The sequence below is a fragment of the Lonchura striata genome, chromosome 1A (genome assembly GCF_050655825.1).
Source record: "Lonchura striata isolate lonStrDom1 chromosome 1A, ASM5065582v1, whole genome shotgun sequence".
In the NCBI taxonomy this organism is placed as follows: Eukaryota; Metazoa; Chordata; class Aves; order Passeriformes; family Estrildidae; genus Lonchura; species Lonchura striata.
In genome coordinates, this window is record NC_140741.1 from 11,248,502 (window position 1) to 11,268,161 (window position 19,660).

The 19,660-nt window shown below is 39.4% G+C and overlaps 1 long non-coding RNA gene across 1 annotated transcript in view; it reads right to left on the reverse strand.

The window, feature by feature from the left end:
• Window positions 1-264: 264 nt before the first annotated feature.
• LOC146763376 (uncharacterized) overlaps window positions 265-19,660 on the reverse strand; it is a 71,204-nt gene continuing 51,808 nt past the window's right edge. Inside the window, exons 5-8 of the long non-coding RNA XR_014952117.1 lie at window positions 18,086-18,250; window positions 11,253-15,238; window positions 2,450-10,622; window positions 265-849 (exon numbers count right to left, since the gene is read on the reverse strand). This is a non-coding gene — a long non-coding RNA (uncharacterized LOC146763376). The remainder of the gene's footprint in view (window positions 850-2,449; window positions 10,623-11,252; window positions 15,239-18,085; window positions 18,251-19,660) is intronic.

Below are 19,660 nucleotides of genomic sequence, written 5' to 3' on the forward strand. Positions count from 1 at the left end.
AACAAGACTTCTCAGTTCTAACACATTCCATTCAATACTGGCAGTCCACAGAATATTCCTAAGGTATACAAAATAGCCAAAAATAATTGGTCTAAATCCTGCAGGTTTCTATCTCCACCAGCAACCTAAATTTTAAAAGCTGACAATTGAAAAGGAATGGAAAAATAATAGTTAGTTCCTTTTGACCTTGAAACTTATCACTTTTTTTTATTATTTTTAATTATTAACATCCAACGTCACAGAAAAAATAAAGTCTCTCTGCTATATTGTTAGTTTAACTCCAAAACGTTTTATTTTCAAGAGTAGATGTGAAGTCACATGTGAAACTGAGCTAGACAAAGACCTTTGAAGCACATAAAAGCAAACCTTATAGAATGATTAAGTCTGTTGACCAGGAGAGAACCTTTCAGAATGAACCCTGGCCAGCTGGCAAAAAATATATTCATTTTTCTTGTGATTGGAGGAATCTGTATTGAAAGATATTGATCTCCTCAGAGGAGCAGAGACAAGATCAGCTGCAGACTTGTAAGGAGAGAGGTAAGAGTTGCAGTTCATAGGAGATGTGAGCACAGATCTTGAACATTTCTACCAGTTTAAGCTGAGAGATGGTTGCATAAGCAGCCCAAGTGTATTTCTAATAAGGACATGCTTTTACAATATCACCAAAAAAAGGCTTAAAATTTGATCATTTAGCCCTGCTTTAATATTACATCAGCTCATACAAACATAACAAGCATCCCATTTAGGGTCCCTTTGAACTGCAGCATAGAACTGGGAGAACTGAAGAGTCAACTTCCAAAGGTTATCTTGCATTCCAGGGAACGTTTGGCTGGTTCAGAGCATATCACCCTGTAATGAAAGGTGTGAATAATTAACATTCCCAAACTGGGTTGAGACCAGCCACTGCCAGTGTGGATAACAATGTAGTCTGGGGAGAACAGAGTTCCTCCAGCACATGATGCAGAGGCTAGATAGCAATGCCAAGGGGTTTGGTTTAAAGCTAGGTAAGTCTGAATGAGGTGCCTTTACATCTGACTACAGCAGACACAAGGGTGTAGAGGAGAACTAAAGCCTATACAATTCAGTATGTTCAAAAAAACCCAGAACCCTGTGGAAATGTACAGTGGTGCCTTTCATAGTAGAAATGTCACTGCTGTAACAGTGCAGAAGCTTGTGAAAGAAAGCTTAAGTGTCAAAGATCAGAAAAAAGGTCTACCACGTCAGCCTCAAGCATAAATCCTCTAGCTCAAAGCCCCACTGAAATCACGGACAAATTGTATCGTTAAATTGCAATTACTATTGGACGTGGTGGTCAATTATTCCCCATATTCACAGTAGATAATAGTTTTCCATTGAATCTGTTCTTTCTACAAAAGAGATGCTAGAAACATCCATTGTTCTGTTTAAATGCTGTAGAAATTGATGCCAAGAAAAACAGTTGTGCCTGGCTGACATTTGAGGTAATTTGGCAAGCTGCCGAGAAGTTTTACTGTGTGCCCCAATTTATTGCTGTGTATACAAAGCCACCCCATAAGCCAAAAGCTATGCTAAACTAAAACAACCTTGTATTCTCTGCAGAAGAATAGAAGGTGACAGACAACCAGTGCATTTTTCAGCATTAAAGCATATGATGAGAAACTATTTTCTACCAGAGTAGAACCATCGGAATGCTTTTGTGGTAGAGAACTTTTTGTTTTGGTAAGTTTTAAAGCCTGTAGGTCATCTGGAGACTGTTTCCAACTCAGGAAGTTTTTGAGTATGTGGTTAGACCACAAAGTGATCTAAAACACTTTAAGAAAATGTGGTTTCTTTTTCCTCCTAAATTTCTTTATGTCACATTTGTCAACAAACACATCACAGCACAAAAGGGATGTGATCCCACAGCAAGCTGCCTTTAGGAGCTGGCATTCTCATCCAAGACTCCCCTCTACCCCATCATCTTCTTGATGGCCAACAAATTCCTTACCATGAACCTACGTAAGCTTCATCACCACACCACTTGGAAACAGTGCAATTAACTCCAGGGTTAACGAGGCAAAGACAGCAGGGCATTGTTTTATGAAGCTCAAAAATCAGTGAAAGCCTCCTGAACTCACCTCAGAGGTACACCAGAAATGCTTCATGAACAGAAGAACAAGTAGAATACTTGCAGGTAGAGTGAGGAAATTTTTGATTTATCCCTTGACCAGAACACCTGAATTGCTTTAGGAAAGACTGGCAGTGTTCTAAGGCTCATAAGAGGCAGAAAGCAAGGAAACCTCTCCTCTGTTGTCAAAACAGTTTGGACCTCAGAAATATTCTATAATCACTATTCCTGCTGAAAATCCATTTTGCTAAACTCAGCTACTCCAAAATTATGATCAGGGCTTCTATAAATTATGGGATTGAAAAATGGCAAGACTGTAAGAAAAACATCACTGAACACTGAGGTCATGGAAGTTGGCATTACCAGTGTTGAAGTTCTGCTTTCAAGTCAGAGGGAGGCCAGGCTGATTGGAACAGTACAAGTCCCTGCTGCCCTGATCACCATCTGGTTCAGCTTCTGAGATCAAATCTCTGCAATTAACTCCTCTACTTCCAAAAAAAAAAAAAAAAAAAAAAAAAAAAAAAAAAAAAAAAAAAATTCAAAATAACTTGGAATTGAACTGTAACATTGAAACTAGTGATATTGTAATTAGAAGGATAAATAAGATTTCTTTCCAATAACAGATAAACAAAATGATGTTAATTTGTTTTTGCATATCTATTTACTATATCTATAAGGAGTTATGCTATCTGTTGTTTCTCATAATGACTCAAATTAATGATAGATTCACTTTATAAAATGCAACTTAATTCTCTCCATAACAGAAATTTGGTTAGGATAATGGAAGTTGCCAAATTCATCTGTCCATACAATCCAAATATAGAATATTAAAAATTTGCTTATTTCAAACAAAGAGAAAATAAAACACTAATAGTTGATGGAAACAGAAAACACAGACACTGAGTACATAAATGTATTTTACATCTAACTAGCTGTATAATAATTTGATGGATCCCAGATGCTGCAGTAAAGCAAGGCAAGGGCTTAACTATGCAACTTATTTGACACAGATATATATAATTTAAATTTATTCCTGCAATAACAGTGAAAAGGACAGGTTATGAGTTTCAGCCTGAATTTCCTACATACACCAGAAACCACAGCCCTGTCAGTAAGCCACCTCAGTGGTCAAAAATGAAAGGTGCTCTGGTATTTACTGTGAGAAAGTAAGACTTTCCCAGATAGCCCACAAGAAAAGAAATTCCACTTTTTTTTCTTCCAAAGTAAGTACATTAATTATAAAGGGCCCTGAACTCCTGTTTTTGCTCAGGATGCTCTGAGAACTTTCACAGAGCAATCTTCACATTGGAGTTATGTAAACAAATCAAATCCATAAACCGCTCCAGGCCTGCCAGGGCTACAGGCACAGCAAAGGTTTGAGGTAGGATGGTCAAAGATTCACTCCCATTTAAAGCCTGGTCTAGCAGCAATAAGGCAGGAGAGTAGGAAAAGGAGAACATGGAGAGTGGGGATGGGGAAGAAAGATCAGACTTCTGAGAAGGGAAAGGCTCCACATTTTCTCTGGGTGACAAAAGTTAGAGACAGCTGGCATGTTCTCTGAACATGGCATGAAATGGATTTACAGAAGGACCAGCATTATCTAATATTTTGTGTGGCCATAAAATCCTTCAGACTGCAGTCTGTGTGCCTGTAGAACGCCCAGCTATATGTAGGGTTCAGCTGCTGTATCAGAAAGGGGGAAAGGAGACACAGAGAAAAAAAGTTTTGTGCTATATCTCTGCACAGATTCCATTGGGGTTTTCTCAAACTAATCTGGAGGAAAGCATAGAGCTCAGGTAAATCTTAAATCTGTCTTACCTGTAGGTTCACGTAGCTATAAAGATAAGGAGTCTTCTTTAGGCCACATTTCCTAGTGCTGGAAGCAGTGTTGGTAACACATGGATGTTTCAGCTCTTGCTCATACATAGCCAAAATCTTTCCTGCCCCTCACCCACCAGTGAGGGGCTGGGGGTGCCCAGGGAGTTGGGAGGGGACACAGTCAGGATCGCTGGCCCCAATTAACCAATTGTCCCAGACCATATGGATCATGCTCAGCATATAAAGCTGGGGAAGAAGGAGGAAGAGAAGATGTCCAAAGTGATGGCTTTTGTGTCCCCAGGTAAGCATTACATGTGATGAAGCCCTGCCGTCCTGGAGATTGCTGAACACCTGCCTGCCCTTGGTATGTGGGGAAAGGATTCCTTGTTTTGCTTTTCTTGTGTGTGCAACATTTGCTCCAACTCTTAAATCCATGAGTTTTCTCACTTTACCCTTCCAGCTCTCTCCCCTACCCCACTGGGAACGAGTGAGCAAGCAGCTGTGTGGTGCTTAGTTGCTGTCTGAGGGTTAAACCATGACAGGTCTTTTCTCCTTTAACCTATTTAATTAAATTAAATAATATCATATGACAAAAAATATCTGATATCACATCTCCTTTAGGACTCCCTAGGGAAGCAATGTGCTTTTAGTTGTGCTTCTTAACAGATACCTGCAGAGCTGTCATTTCCTCAAGTGCAGCTCACAGATGTTCTCAAACTGACTTCAACCCCTTGCATCACATTTGGCATTGGGACAGCTACAGAAGTCATCACTCCCTGCTTCCCACTTTCTGCTCTGCCAGAGGTTACCATAATCCCAGCAAGGATGAGGCTGGATGGGACATGTGTGGTACTACCAGAGTCCAGGAATTATTAGCTGAAATGATGTGACTAGTCAAAAAGCAAACTGCAGATGCACAGGTGCTACTTTGTGTGCCCAAAATGCCGGGTAAGGACCCAACCAGCTGGCACACACCAAGCTCTGCCCCATCACCACTATTGCTTCCACTACTCCAGGGTTTAAAACAGCAACTGAATACCTTTGTATACCTTCCCAAGAGCTGCTCAAACTATCGATTACCAGTTCCAAAAGAAAAAAAAGAAAACAGGAAATTTAGGAGTGAAAACATAGGCAACTATATAAAAAAACCTTCAACTGAAATCTAAACATTAAAAACACATGAAAACACCAGCGATTACTCATCATTGCTACATTGTCTAGTTTATCAGGTCTGCTAAAAAGTCTGTAGGTAGTTGAAGAATTCATCCTTATAAGATATAACCCAAGGTCCTGCACATATGTTAATAAGGTAATAATGGTTGAGAACTTAAATCAAATCTGATTGAAAAACCTAGAAATTGTTCCATAACCTAGGACTCAAAGATTCTTCTATTTTTTTAGATTTTTCATTTTTGATAGGAAACTGTCACAAGGACATATCACAGTCAAGACAGCCAGAATACACAGAGTATCCCCATACAATTTCAGAAGGCTTCATCCCAAGCACAGTAATACCTTACCTTTTCAGAAGGCTTCAGGTGTCTGCCCACACAGAGGAACACCATACCTCTTCAGCAGGCTGCAGCGTCTGCCCTTCTTGCCCTGCAGCCCAGCCTTTCACAGCCCTGATGCTGATGCAGTGCCCCTGTGAGCCCTCTGTCCCCTCTGGGGTTGGTCAGTGCCCCTGGGCACTCCATGGCTCATTCCCTTCAGTGCTGCTCACCTGTCCTGCACAGCTGGAGCCAGTCAGGGATGAGAATGGGCCACAGCCCCACCCCAATCACCACAAACACTGTGCCTACAGGAAACTCATACAATCTATTCTTGTCACAATTAATTACTTAGGTTCATTAAATACCTTTTTTTTTGTTTCAATAAGCATAAGTACATAATTTCTAAACCCAAATGATTTTAAATTCAAAGTCTTTCTATACCTAAACCTATCTGCAGACTCACTCTGAGCCTCTCTAGGAGAGCCTCTGCCACAAGGTGCAAAATGTCATTCCCTGTAGTTATCCCATCAGCAGGATTACCCATATTTGTCCTGTTATACTCTTGGTCTAAGTCTTCTGTAAAATGTGAAAATCCAACATTAAACCTTTCATGAGAAGTGAAGAAAAAAGATCTCAGGTGACAATGAAAAAATAGATGGATTAGTTAAAAGGGTTAGTGGCAATCTACTGTATATCCTGCTACCCTAGTTTAAGAACATATTGATGCTGCCATTCCTAAAAATAAAAAAAAATAATAACCCCCTTTCCAGAAATGATTCCTTTGAAGTCCTCAATGGAGAAGAAAATATTTGTGTATTATTGGCCAATTTTACTGGAATTCTGGCCATGAAATGTAAGATCTTTTTTAATTCATCCAGGGCACTAATCTCACAGGAAATGATTAAGTTGTCAGTTTAAGAATACAATGTGGGGGTTTTACAGTTGTCTTTATATTGTGGCATTTGGTTTAATTCCTTATATGTGCAATTTTTCAAGACTTTTATTTTTGCGGAGTTGGATCTAGAATGTAAAGCCCCAGTGGCTTTTATGAGCCCGTCTGGGCTATCCAAACAAAAAAATCCTTGTAGTAGGCAAGTTTAAGGCACCACCACTCATTAATTTTAATGAAAAGGCCAGCATGCATGTGTAACACAGCCCTGTGCTGAATGGGCTCTAAAGTGTTTTAATGTGTTACCATTGGCTAAATTCTCAGGAAACACAGAGTGGCTGGGACATGTGCTTTAAATCAGAATGACGTGCATTTTCTTCTCACATCCACAGCAGCTTGTTCTGGCCACGGTATTGTGTGTGCAATACAGGGGATGAGGAAATCAAGATGGCCAAAAATCGAGCTGTATGTAGAGATTGTATTTCACAGTCGGTTTTGCCTCTTTTTATTTCCATATTCCTAAATTCTGAGATATGACTGATGAAAATGTTCTTTGTGGTGTGCTGTAGCCAAATGAGCTCAAATGAAAATAAATGTCCATACCCTGGATGTCACATTCATCTATTTATTTTGAATGTCAAGCCATCTCTGGGTCCAAAAAAAAACCAAAACAAAACAAAACAAAAAACCAAAGAAAACAAAACCAAACAAACAAAACCCAAAAAACAAACAAACAAACAAACAAAAACTTTAAAAAGGAGAAATTCCAGCAAATGAAAAAACTTAAAATCACATAACTGTTTAGTTTTCAGTGTTTTCAAAAGTACACAAGGACAAATTCCTAGCATCTTCAAAAATACTGTTTGTTATAAATCCATGAAGTTAGATATCTGTAGAATACTGACTCCTAACTTAAACAGTCCATCCTTCCTTCCTTCCTCCCTTTCCTTTCCCTTTTCCCTTTTTTTCCCTTTGCCCTTTTTTCCCCTCCTCACCCCTCACACATCTGGTTCTGGACTACTAAATCATGTACATGCATGGATTAAGGATATGCATGGATAAAGGAATGATTTTCTTTATATGAACGGGCCTGAAAATACAAGTTGTGCCTCACAACTGACTCTGTGTCCTGTCTGTTGTGGCTTCTGAACATGGTCACCAGCCAAGCTCAGAGATTATAATTTCATGAGGCCAGTGCTTTTTCCTTCTTGCCTGCAGCTGAGATATTCTCCCAAGCTACAGAAATTGCTATGTGTAGTTAAACCTGGGAATAAAATAGGCCTAGTGCCAATGTATTCTAAAGCAATAAAAAATAAATATTCTGTCAGACTTTCCATTTAAAAAAATTTAAAAGGAAGAAGATTTGGCCTGGTTTTTTATAAAGATTTCTCTGATTCTAGTCCTGTAGCAAAATATGCAAACTTAAAACCTATTCATGAACACACTTAAATCAGAGCACACTTCAGACTAACTGTTGGGATCATGTGCACAGTCTGACCTGGTTCCAGCCTGCAGAGTAGCCTTTGGAGGTGAAGGAGCACTCCAGAATCAGGCTGCTGCCTAATCACTCATAAAAATGTGTCTGTTGTCTTGACCCTAAGGAAAAGTGGATAGCAGCTTGGTGGAAGGTGTGGAAAGCTGGCCACACCTCTGTAAATCCTATGAACCTGTGTGAAAAGCTGCTCATCCCAGAAATGGGCAAGGAGCTTCCTGAGCTAACTGTGAGTGAACGAGCTTGGCTGTCATCAGCAAACCTGTGGCAGCACGACACAACCTAAATCCATTTATTCTTTAAGTCAATTATTGTGCTGTTTCATCTCATCAACAACTGGTTTTATTGCAGCTTTCCCCACCACCTCCTTTTTCCTGTGGAAACAAGGTCAAGTAGACATCCAACAAGTAGCTGATGCTTGGACAGCCGTGGGAGTTGTCATGGTAGAGATGTAAGTCAGGCTGAATGTCTCAGCTGTGGGGGCACAAGAGAGGATATCTATATTTGTAGTTCATACCTTGAACCCTAAGCACTGTAATTTAGTCCACTCCACCTCTCTGTACCACAATCTGTCATGTTAATTACTGGGGCAAGACAAGAGAATGTATACAAAAGATGTCAGAAACATGTATTTTTTGTTCGGTATCAGGTGGGAGCAGAGTTTGAGAAAAACTTCAGGGCAAACAAACACAGCTTCCTGGACAAACCATCCAGGTTGCTGGGGAAATTAACTGAAAGCAAGGCAGACATAAACTCACTGAACTGCCTTCATTTGGTGATTAGGTTATTTTGAATCTCTCAGGAGATTCCACAGCACCTAAATGCAGTGTGATAAAGAACGATCAGTGGTTCTCTGAGAGTGTCTGGAATAGCAAGCAACAACTACTGTCAAACTTATCTGGGTGCAGAACTCTGTTACAGAAGGGGGAACAGAGAATAGAGCCATACTTAGGAAGAGGAGAAGTAAAAAGTGGTTTTATTTCCCTTTGTCTCTGAGAAAGAACATATTGGACTGAGCCTAGGCTAGAAGAGCAGTTTCTGGGGCAGAGCTGCTGACACTGGAAGGGACTCCAGGGTGTTAGGAAGATACTGGACAAGATGGAGCTACAAAGAGTAGATAACCATGAAACAAGCTGTCCCTTAATAAATGAAAGCTTACTCTGTAGATCCTTCGCCTGAGACATCTCTAACTGTGGAGGAAGAGGCTAATGGTGAAGAAAAACAAACAGGAGAAGATGTCTGCCTAGAAATTCCTCAGTATTTGTAGTTGTAGATAGAGGATGCCTCCAGCAGGCAGTATGCAGTAGCCTAGGTTGACTAGAAGCTTTTTCAAAGAGTAAAAACTCAGTAGACAATCCAATCCATATGCACCCTTAACTAACTCAAATTTTCCTTCCACCCTGCTGAACATTCAATATGTACTGAATTTAAGTTCTGCAATAAATCAAAGGCAATTAAAAATAGTTAACAGTTGCGTTTACATGAGAACAAGAATTTTCAGATAATTATTCTGAAAGTTGGAAGTGGAACCAAGCAATCTGTCTAATTAGCTTTAAACCTACTCCTGCTTTTTGGAGTCAGATTGGAAAGGATTTGAGGGATTTGAATTTCAGAAAGTGTTGCTCACATATTTTAGCTTTAACACTAGTCTGAAAGTTCAGTATGTGTCACAAACCACTGTAATAATAATGACGGTGATAATAAAACTTTGATAGCAGCCATCTGCCCATTCCAGACAGCTGAATCATTTCCAGAGCTCCCCGAGAGCCAGCACTGACATGGATTTTTATACACTATATCACAGACAGTATATGCAGGGTCTGCAGCCGAGACCTTTCTCCAATGACGTCAAAGAGGCTGGGCAGCCAGCTTTTAAAATTGCTGCAGGCTCGTCCTAATGACATTAGGATATAACAAATGAGGAAAGGAAGATATGTATATCAATGTTACAATAACAAGGAAGGACAGTACACTTAGCTTGGGAGGCAGCACTTAGGTTATCCTCCGCGGAGCTGCTCTCCAAGGTTTGCGTCAGTGGAGGGGTTGGGGTGTAAATTCCATGACTAAGGGGCATAACTCAGCTGGAGGACATTTTAGTGTGAGGCCTGGAGAAAAAAAATGAAAATAAAAAGGCATTGGAATTGCTAAGGCAGAAGTTAAACAAGAAATTGTAAAGAGAAGAGGCTCTAATGAGTAGGTTGAGCTGGTAGACACAAGCGTAAAGCGTGCGATTTAAAACAGTTTATAAGACACAGCTAAGGAGATTTTTCCAAAAACAAATAGAAAAAAAATAACTCAAAATAAATTAATGGAACAGAATAGTCAATGATCACTCACAGACTGCTGGCAGGGATGCACAATGAATCAGTTTGTTTCAGCCCTGGTGATAACCTACATACAGCTACATCTACACGTGACCGTATCTGTGCTGGAGATTGCTGGCATGTAAAAGAGGGACGTGCTTTTTTTCCCTAGAATCTAAAATCTGCATCTCTTCTGTGATGCATCTAAACCTGTCAGCCCTCTGGGTAAGCTGGGAAGCTCACAGCAGGTATTTATAAAATGGCATGCAGAAGTCGTGTTTCTTATCAGAGGGAAGAGAAATCTACCTGGACTTGTCATCCACCTGGATTTCTGCAAAGCATTTTGTCCCTCATGGCATCCTCATCTCCAAACTGCAGAGACATGGATTTGATGGATGCACCTCTTATATGATAGATAAAGTATTGGCTGGGGGGGGTTGTCCTCAAATAGGTTGTGGTGAACAGCTCAGCACAAGTACAGACTGGGCAGATTCATTTAAATAGCAGAGTGAGTCCAGCTGAAGGTATTAGAGGAATTCATCTAAAACAGAACAGATTTTAGGAAGTTTTGATGGAAATCTTTGTATTTTTAAAGTTCAAATCAATAAAGGGATTAGAAACTTCTAAAAAATAATAAAAAGGTGAAAAACTCACAACAACATACTGAATTTCTACCAGTGCTAAGATGTAAGGTGCAGATAAATTCCTAGTGCAAGGGGGTGCTCTGTTCATCACATAAAATACAATTTTTGGAATTTTGCTATTTACACTTGATAGATACTCATATTCATGTAAATGAGATTACTGGTATTTGTATGAAATATGCTAATAAATATGTTCCTTTCTCTACCTCTAAAATATCCTGTGATTTAGCCATTCATGATAATAGTGTAATGTGAACATTTAGAGTTTTCTTATGCTCTCATTTAATTTTTCCTTCATATTTTCACTTTACTTAGCAGTACTTGCAGTATTCCAGCTATACCTCTCAGAACAGGTATACAGTTTAACATAATTACACTTATCTATAATTAAAAACATTTAAAAGCTTAGGTTTTACTCCCTGTACCTTTACTTTCATCTTATTTTCTGAAAGCCATTGAAAAGAACACCTCTGGTTATATACCTAATTGCATTGTAACAACATGCTTTCAAAAGTATTTTTACTTACTGTGAATTGTTGGTCTTGAAAGGAACATTCTGGGGACTTTTAAAGGCTTTAGATCTTTAGATATGAGGAATTAGAATGAGGCATTACCACACTGGGAGGTACCAAATGTCTCCAGGTCCTATATTTCACTGTATGGTGCAATAAGAGAGAAGTTTCAGAGGGACAGGGAATTATGAATATTCCTCTGAGGTGAATTTAAGAGTTAAAAACAAAAGGATCTCATTTTAGGTAATTATAGCAATCAAGTGCTATGATTACCTTTGATTTATTACACAATAATAACCATGTTACCTGACAGAATATAAAAAGACCTGCAAAAAGTCAGAAAATAGATAAATTAAATAACCCAAAGGCAAAAACCTTGCTAGGATCTAAACACTGCAAGTGTTTCTAGGTAAGTTATTAGCAGCTGTTCTTTGTCTGTGAAGTCATCCCATTCAAACACTCTGCATGCCAGTGAAAGGGCCGTGGGGTAGAAGACAAGCAGCAAAAACGTCTTCCTTGCCTTGTGATTTTTCCCTGTTTTAGCTGAGCTTAGTCACAATGTGCTAAAAGAGGCAATTCAGGAAAGCCATAAGTCCCCTAGGTCTGCTATTTTTTGTAAGGCAGCAAACTGAGTTCTCAGATAAATTAAAGCAGTGGCAAATTTACAGAAAGCAACAATTCTGATGGAGAAAATTTTTAAAGTTGTGCAAAGATACAGAAGGATACCATCTAAAAGCATCAGACTTCAGGGTGAAGATTTTAACTGGGCTTAATTCTGATGAGAGGTTATGCCTACAGAAGAACTACCCCAGAGCTGGGTGGGAAAATAAAGAGCTGAGGCTCAATGAACATATCCCACATTTAGTGCCTGGGGGCAAACCAGAATCTCTCCCGTGACAACGTTTTCCTGAACCTCTTCCAGCCCTTTGCTGCCCTCAAAGTGACCAAAAGGATGAGCAAATGCTTCCATGATGATCCTTCTAGCAATGCTCTTAAAAAGAGACTCACTTGGAGCTGCTCTCCAAGGCCAGAGATAAATAACCCAGCAGTTGCAGAGGGCTCAGACAACAACCATGGAGCTGCTGGACTCAGATCTTCACTGTCAAGTTTCCAGATGTTCTCAGTGTGTCTGAAGCTTTTGCTATCACAGCTGCCAGACTTTCTTTCTCAAAGAAAAGAGGGAGGGGAACTGAAGGGATTAGGAATTCTGAACAGAGGAAACATCTGAGCAGAATATAAATACAGAGAGCGAATGGTGCAGTTCCTGACCTAAGAAACATTAAAAAAACAGGATCATGGGCTTCAATTATATTGTTCCCATGAAATGCCCTCAATTCCATTCGCAGAAGCCAAATATTACCTCATGAGATGTAACAGACTGGAAATACAGGGTATAGATTATTTTCAAAATTTCCAGAAGAGCAACAACAAAAAAGAAAAATCTGATCTTTAAGAAACCCCAAACTAAGGCTTGAAAGGCTTCTGCATTACTCACAGGCCAATTTTTTCTAAGCTTGAGAGAACAAGTTGAACATTTGACTACACAGATCTTCCATCATTCACTCTTCATATGGACACACACTGCCCATATGGATTGGGAGAAATCTTGAACCCAAAGTCTTGTAAAAAAGAAAGTGAAATAGTCTCTATAAGACTTTCAACTTTGCAACAGTAATATGGCATTTTAAGTGTTAATTCAGGGATACATCTATAAATTTTTAGTAAATTTGAATCCAGATGTAATTTTTGTAGCTAAAAGCTGTCTCTAATCATAATTCTCATAAATATTAATGTGATCAGTGTTCTTTTATTTCTCTGCCCATTTAAGATTCTGATATCTCTCCTGGGATCAACTGCCTGCTAGGATGAATTCCACAAAAGAAATCTAAAAACACTGGTAAAGTACAGGGATGGAATTGCTCAGTTGACTTTATTCAGCACATTTCAATATTAGATGAGCAAGATTTTATGTTCACCCTTGTACTGTGTTAAAAAAACATGGTTTAATAAAGATAACTGATTAAAAGCATAGCTTATTTCCAAATTTCAGAAACATATTTATCTTTCATTATCCAAAAAAGTAATAAATATGAAAAATGAAACTCCTATCAGGTGGAATTATGACAATTCTTAGACAAACATTTCTTTATGAAATTCTATAGCTCTTTTTACATGTTGCAACATTTTTCCACATAAAATGACAGCCAAACCTCTCTTTTTGTTCATAGATTTTCAATAAATAACTCTCAATTTGATATCAACACCACATAACTGCACAAGTTTTTATGCTGAACCCATAATAGCATGAATGATTCTAGTCTCATTATTCCTCCTTTTTGATGATTCATTTTATTTTCTTTCCCCCAACCATCCATAAATCATTCCTGCTTGATTTTGTTATTTTCCTGGGGAAAAAAAAAAAAAAAAATATATATATATATATATATATATTGGCTTGGATTTTTAGAAAGCCCATTTCAGATGCAAGAAACTTCTCACATACAGCAATTCAGGACAGAGTTCAACTCATGCAAACAAACCAAGCTTCTTAAAGGTTAATTACACTAAAGTAACCTTGTTTTCATGGGCTGAAGAATCCCACAAAGGGGAAAGGAAACAAATCTCACCTAGTATATTTTTCCAAAATTTTCCACACCATACTGCTGCATTAATTGGACAGAAATTTTTGCATAGTAGAAGGCATGAGTTTATTTTACTGGGAGGCTCTTTTGTTAATTGCCATTTCACAGACCATTTCCAAAACTAAGAAAAGTCTGAGTCCACTCAGTGGACTCATGAAGTACAATTATCTGACTTTACATATGAATAAATTTAAATATAAGCCTTTGTTAATCCTAGCTAAAACTGACAGTTTCAATCTTAGTTATCTAGGCTCCTTCAACGCCCAAAAATATATAATAAGCTTGTCCAGGGAAGAATTTGTTCAGAAGTGAGATCAGTGGCTGGGAAAGGATGAATGGTCCTCTGGAGAGTTTCCTGGTTAAATAAGAATTTAGTCATGTAGTTTACACCAGAAACCCTTGGCTCCTGGGCAGCTGAGCCCAGATGGAATGAGTAACACCCACAGGGCAGCTGAGGCACAGGGGGACAAAAGTCACATCTGGTTTTGGGCAGCTGCCCTGAGGCAGCCACGGCGTCACTGGAGCCTCCCATGAGCTCAGTTGGCAGAATTAGCACTGAGGGCTCTGGGCAGGTGCCACTTATTCAGGCAGGGTCTTGCACAGCTAGTGACAGGATGGTGCCTCTTAATTTGGAATTCTCTCTCCACTCCCAAAACACGGAGTAGGTCACATGCTAATGCTTTCCAGAGGAAGCCTCTTGCCAAGATGGGATGCTTTGCATTATCAGCTCCCCAAAGGCTCAGCTGAACACCTGCCTGACTTCCACAGATACACAGGGACAGAGTTAGTTGCAGTATTAACAAGAAAATAAGGAGTGAATTTTAAAAAAGCATTTCAGTTTTTGAACAAAGTTACAAAAAGGGACACCATCATCTTCCTCACCATAAGCAGCTGTAGAATGATGAAGTAAAAATTATTTCCAGAGCAGGTTATCTTGAGAACTTCTGCCACTATGCTGGAGGAAGGGGAAATTCAGAATGACAAAGTGGACAAATGAATGTTTGGGAAGATAGGCTAATATTTCACAGGATTCCACAGTCTCACACAAAACATTTCACAGAGTTTTTGTATTCTCCATGGCTCTTCTGATAAAAAAAGCAAAGAGGAGGGAGGAAACACTGCCTGGGCTCTGCAGAGAAGACACAGAGGCTGTCCTTGCTGTTCCAGCTGTGTGTCAACAGGGCAACACTGCCTTGAAATAGGAATGCAGCGTAGCAAGGTGTGCAATCAGAGCAAAAGCACAGTGACAATCTTACCAGGTTACTTGGGTCCAGCAGCTCTTGTCCAGTGCTGAGCACCACACTTCAAGAAAGAGGTAGGCCAAGTGAGAAGGCTGTAGGCAGAACACCAAATAGAAACCTAAGAAAATATATTATATGGGAAAGAGCTGAAGAAAAAATGTTGCTCCACCTAATAGAAAAAAAATTAAAAACCAACCCAAATCCACAGGATTACTTTTTTCATGACTCAGATTTATAGGTTTGAATGACAGTGGAAAAGAATATTGGGAAAAATACAGGGAAGTAGCATATAACTCTGTGTGGGTACTCCCACCTTTGGAGATCTTTAAAGAATAAGTTAGATAATCTTGAGACGAAAAAACTTATGGGACAATTTTTACAGTCCATCAAGTCATTTAGGTGCCTCTAGTTAAACAAATTTTGTAATATATGAGTATCTATACTATGAGGAGCAAGTCTGATTCTACTCCCTAGACTGGGCAGTGTGACCAAGTGGTTTTCTTTCCTTCAGGAGCTGGTTTGGAGCTGACAGCAGTGAAACTGCTGCTTCCAGGGCTCATTGCTTAGGGCTATTTTCCAGCATTACAGTGCTGGAATATATCATAAACCATGCAAATAATTCATTTTATCTTACCCAAGTCAATCTGTAACTCATTTTTATCTCTTCACCAGCTAGATACTTGGTTCTGGAAGTGCTTCAAAAAACCCATTTAATATCTTGGCCCATGTCATGATAAAATCCAGATGAATACCAGCTCCTTCTCAACACCTTTACTCTTGGGGAAGGAGGAGAGGAAGAGAACAGATGCTCAGCATGCTCCAGCCAGCTCGGAATGATCAGCAGATCTGAATGACCACCAGAGCAGCAATTTGGAGCCTCAGTGAAGATATAGGGGTCCTCCTGTGCAGCTTTGGCAAACAAAGGGATCTTTCTGAGCGCCTAAGCGTCTTATCACCTCCAGCGAGCCAGTGGCAAAAATGTGCATGCATTCTTAGAAACTTTATTGTGAAGAACTCACCTGGATTTATTTGGTTTTGGCTGTCATTTTGGGGTTTTTTTTCTTTTTTTTTTTCTTTTTGTCAATTTTTGCAATTTTTTTTACAGTTTAATTACTTACCAGAAAACAAAGAAAGAGGATAAATAAGATTGTATTACAGCTATAGCAAATAGCAGGTCAAAAAAGTTTATATATGGGATATAAATTATGGGTTCATTATAAGAAGCTTTACATGACACACATCAAACTGTAAAAAAAAGAAGTTGGTCGTAACTTTCATTTTCTCTTATAAAGAAAAAAATGAGTTCATTAAAATTTCTGACTTTATAATTTCTTTATTGCTTTCATATGGTACAAATTATCTGGTCTTTTAAGAAGAAAAAACAGTAATTTATAATTAGAAGCAAAAATCTTATTTACTTATCCCCATGTTTGCAAAGGCAACAGAGATCTTCTAAAATTTTCTGAGCTCTTGTGGGCATGTTATGGTGAGACTACACAAACCAGATGTTCACTATGGCATAGGTTATTCAGATGAAAAGATTACACATTGATTCTCAAAACACTTCATCTATGAAGACTTGTGAAAAGAAAAATATGGCTGAGAGATTTGTTACTGTATACTGCATTTCCTAACAGGCTACAGAGGGTTTTTTTTCCTGGTCATAAGAAACCACCAATATAAAATATCTTTATTTAAAACCACATAATTAAATTAGAAATAATTTTAAGATGTTGCATTCTCTGTTTTTGTTCAAGGGGCACTGAGGCAATAAAGATGAATTACTGATTACTGGGGCTGAATTATCAAGAATGGAATTGAGGGGACTTTCCTTCTGCAGACGTAATATTAATTGCTGGCAGTTAATGGCAGAATTATAAGTTCATTTTGGTTTTATATAAAATTTTATTGAATTAATTGAACCATGTGCACTGTGTCATAATGGGATACATCAATAAACTCTGAGGGAAATTTCATTTCATTTCAGCACTGAAGGCTGTTTTAAGAGCTTGTGTTATTCAGTTCAGAATCAGCTGCACAGCATTTGGATATTTTTTCTGGGTTTGTTAATCTTATGCCAGGGAAAAAAGACCTTTACCCACTAACATTTTATAGACTGTTTGCACCCCAAATAGTCTATGTCAAAACTAATTTAGCAAGCTAAGTTCAGAAGGAGAAGAAAGTGGTTCATGCTAGGAGTGGCAGTTATTATTTGGGAAGCCTCAGATGTCTGTGCTGGGCCAGGGAAGACTGACAGGGGATTCCAGACCACCAAAATCATCTTGGAGTGAACTGCCACACTTCTGAGCTCTGGGATACTTTCTCCTTCCTGCAAGCCCCAGCAGGAGCCTGAACCTAAGAGTTCTGCTAATCCCATCCTCTGCAAAACCTTCTGAAGGCATTAAATTATGAACAGTATAATAATTGAATTAAGGCAATGTTTGCACATCCTTACTCTTCCTATTATATGTTCTCTCTCTTCTCTCCCTGTGGCACTTGAGAAGCCTGACACAGACTGAGGCTGCCCACAGCACATGAACGTGGCCTTTGGAGCAACACCAACACAGCTCCAAAAACCTCTGTGGCCGAGGAGCATCACCAACACAGCTCCAAAAACCTCTGTGACCAAGAAGCATCACCAACACAGCTCCAAAACCCTCTGACTAAGGAGCATCACCAACACAGCTCCAAAAATCTCTGTGACTGAGGAGCATCACCAACACAGCTCCAAAAATCTCTGTGACTGAGGAGCATCACCAACACAGCTCCAAAAATCTCTGTGACCGAGGCCCTCCTGTACCTCAGGCTGCTGCTGCAGCAGTAGAGGCAGGGATGAACATTCATTAGCTCATTAACATTTTTTTCATCAGGATAAAACCCTCCTGCATGTATCAGACAGAGCATCACAATTGGTTTCTTGTCCTGTGATCCCCCTTTGTGTACCACCAAGAGAAAACAGAGTTACCTGTCAGTGTGCACTCCTGCTGTGACCTTTATAATGCTTGACACTTTGGAAGTCTTCCTGCTGGTAAAGACTCCTATAAGCTCGAGCAAGGTTGTATCAATAAGAGTCAAAGGCTTTTAATTTGGTCCAGTTTCACAGATTCTTGTCATTCTGAATTGGTTTACTCTGCAAATACAAAGGAAGTAAAATACTAGAGGTGACTCCACTCTTTTTGTCTGTATCAGGCAAAAAGGGTTGGCAGAACTGTTGTTTGGCTCGACCTGCCCCAGGTTCATCTTATATGGTCTCACTCCAGTAGTTGGATAAGAGTAACTGTGTCAACAAATGAGGAATAAGCCTATTGTAATCGTATTTAACATCTCTGACTTTGCCATTTGATTCAGCTATTCCCCTGCAAAAGGCATGATGCAGTAGGAGCAGCTCAAACCAGGCTGCTTTGGGGAAAACTCTTTAACCTGCCAGAACTGATGGTAGTTCTGATAAGAAATACAGCATTTTCAGTAGTTGTGACATGTAAATAGCTGTGAAAGAGCTGAGGCTACTGAAATAAATGTTCATGGTGACAATAAAAATTCAGTTCAAGCCAATTTGTAACACAGAGAAATTCCTTCCAAGGAGAGGCCAGTGGATTTGATTTGTGACCATATCCCAGGGAAGCACTGTGCTTATTGGTGGCTGACTCATTCAACAGTGACCACCACCAGCATTGAACCCAAAGCATCCCACAAAACTTCTGGGCAATGTTTTCAGATGCATTTTATCTGAATTTGCTACAGATTATGTTAGTGAAACAAACAAACAAAAAAGTTGATTTCCTGCAAGAACAGCAAAATAAAAGGTTTTCTTCATAAGCAGACAGATCAGATTTTTGGGAAAAAGTTATTTCAACTCTATTCATTTACTCTGTTGGCCAAACTCTTCCTCCCACCCAGCCAAGGACTCATGCCAAGCTCTGGATAAATCACTGGCAACTATTTCCATGACATGGTTGGCTTGAAAAGGCTTGGGAGGAGATCCAGCATTGAGAATTCAACTGCAGGTGGAGGAGCACAATCTGGAATAGGCAATGGCAGTCATCTCCACAACCTGGCATTTGCAATCGCTTTTTCTGGCTCACAAAAACCTTGTGCAATCATAAGCACTTGGTGTAGCACTCCATTAGTGCTTACAAGCATCTCCATCCCTGCATGCACAGCAATATGACTGAAGCTGTTGGCTTGATTTTGAAGCAAGCCCTTAGAAGTGGCAAGCCCTTAATCAATTCACATTCTGTTCAGTTGGTGTCAGCATTCCTCAATAGACAGAAAAAGGTGCTTCAGTTTCATCTCCTTAATGACTGGCTGAGAATGGCTCCAAAACCACAAAAATATGCATAGTTCACAGTCAGCAAGACCCTCTGTTCATTGTGATGGATGAATGTGGAGTTGGACAGCAGTTGCTCAATATTTTGGAATGTCTCTGTGTGCTGGCAAGCCCCTCTCTTAGGATCCTCCTTGCTAACAGGCAGCAAGGCATTTTAATTACTGCTGACTTTTCTGAAACAGTTTTTGCTGTAGTGATTAGAGCAAAAGAGGG